Source organism: Musca autumnalis, unplaced genomic scaffold (assembly GCF_047663935.1).
Source record: "Musca autumnalis isolate F117 unplaced genomic scaffold, ASM4766393v1 scaffold_62, whole genome shotgun sequence".
Lineage (NCBI taxonomy): Eukaryota > Metazoa > Arthropoda > Insecta > Diptera > Muscidae > Musca > Musca autumnalis.
In genome coordinates this window covers 70,741-72,844 of record NW_027412222.1, presented here as the reverse complement: position 1 = coordinate 72,844, position 2,104 = coordinate 70,741, and the positions used below count along the sequence as shown (strand labels likewise).

General features: G+C 29.5%; 1 long non-coding RNA gene across 1 annotated transcript; it reads left to right on the top strand.

Moving 5' to 3' along the window:
• The first annotated feature begins 797 nt into the window (after positions 1–797).
• LOC141388156 (uncharacterized) lies at positions 798–1,751 on the top strand. Its single transcript, XR_012408744.1, has 4 exons — positions 798–1,081; positions 1,268–1,505; positions 1,571–1,628; positions 1,697–1,751. It is a non-coding gene; the product is annotated as an uncharacterized lncRNA (long non-coding RNA).
• Positions 1,752–2,104: the final 353 nt, after the last annotated feature.

Genomic DNA, 2,104 nt, shown 5'->3' with positions numbered 1-2,104 from the left:
AAAGACTTATGAAATTCTTATATTCGGAATATTTTCCGCTGAATTTTGGCAATTTCATGTTTGGCAATCTAGATTGATGCGATTGAGCACAAAAAGAAGTCTCAGGCATACTGCTCCTCCTATTTTTAGATAAAACTCCTAAAAATAGGGACTTTGCCGATACACATAAGTCTTCCAATTCACCACGATCATCATTATCGGGGTCTAGAATATCTAGTTCGGATTGCAAATGCATTGCCTCATCAATATATTTGTTTAAAATGTCTAATCGACATTCTAATTCAAATGAATTGAAGGATATTTTCTTTTCTCGGAAAGAAGTCTTAATTCTTTCAATATTTTTTATTATTTTTTCCTGTTGTTGCTTCAAATTGGCTATTTCCGTATCAGGATTACTTTGGTGTTTCTTACCACCAGCCATTTTGATATTAATCAATAAGTTTAAAGGAGTTTCAAACAACAGAAAAACTCTACACACTTTTATATTTGTTAGTGGTAGGAAATGTCAAGTTTATTATCAAATAAACTCTCGCTTTTTTGTAATAAAAATATAATTGTCAGCTTTAAAATAGTATATTAATACTATCTCAATTAATTAATTTTAGTTCGACAATTGAAAACACAAAAATTTCAGTAAATTAGAAATTTTGGAAAATTGCGTAGTCTAAAGCACCCTTAAGTATTTTGTGTATATCGATAACACCGATAACACAATTGATCAAATTGAATAACCGAAGATGGGTACTCAATTACTCACAAAGTATGTGGCACTAATGAAATTAAATCAAAACAAAAGAAAAATATTAGAAAAGTGGCAAATGTGCGAAAATAATAATTAAATTATATCAAATTGCCAAAAATAATAAATATTTTGTGTAAATAATTTCACTCGCGAAGTAAAATTGAATAATAATCGCGGAGAGTGGTGCTTTGAAAAGACCAACAACACAAACAATTGGAACGGCTGACAAAGTGAAATACAAAGCGGAATAGGAAAAGAAAAGCAAACTTAATTTAAATGTAATAATTAAGTTTGTGTTATTTTGCCGCGAATAACTATTGCCAAAGCGTTTCACAAAATGTAAATATGTTTTAATGATGAAGCGTATAGTGATAATTTGTGTGAAGTGTATATATTACAGACAAATTTGAACAATTTACAAATTCTCTAAACCTGAACAATTTACAGGTTAGGATTCACACAAATTATTACAACGCTTTTACCTGTGAATCAGAATCACTCTCCTGATTATGTTTGGATTTGCAGAGACGGCAATCACAGAATCGGGGCATTGATGAAGATCTGCAACACAGCAACAGGCAATAATGCGGGAAGTATATATTTTATGTAAAAGGTCTTTATGTTAAGCACGGTTTTTTATTAATGTTCTTCTTCTTCTTTTGCAGCAATTTAGCAAAATTTGGTTTTATAGAAACTTAATAAAACACAACCGACACTTTATATCCCGGGTTTCGGCACCAAAATGATCACTCTTTAATTTAAGGTGAGTATAAATTATAAAATCAAATTATTTATAAGTTTTAATTAATTATTTTTATTTATTTTCAGGTTACGGATTCTTTGGACGGTGAGAAGAAGACGAGAGAGAAACGCTTGTAGTTGGCGGGTAAGTATCAACACAACTAATTCATTTTTATTATTTCATTATCCTAATTCTATTTTCTTTCTTTACAGTTACTTCAATGATATTTACATACTATTTTAATACTAATATTTACAACTAAGGAATTCAACAAATCAAGCTACGTTAACATTAAGTAAATAATTCAAATAAAAATGTAAAAATTAAATCAATAAAAATTATAAAAAGAATAAAATGAAATGTGAAATAAAAAACAAAAACAAATATTTATCATGCTCCAACAATAACATTTTTAAAAAGTAGGGTATAAGGGAAGTACCCCGCCCCTTCCGAAATTCAGCTGAATTTGTAGCCTATTTTAACCGGGGGCCATCCTTGTACATTCCCTGGCAATTTCAGGAAAATCGGTTCAGTAGTTATTGTAGAAATGAAAAAAATTTAAAATTTAAAAAAGTGGGCGTACATTTTCTTTGCATAAAAAAATATCGAAATCGGTCCAG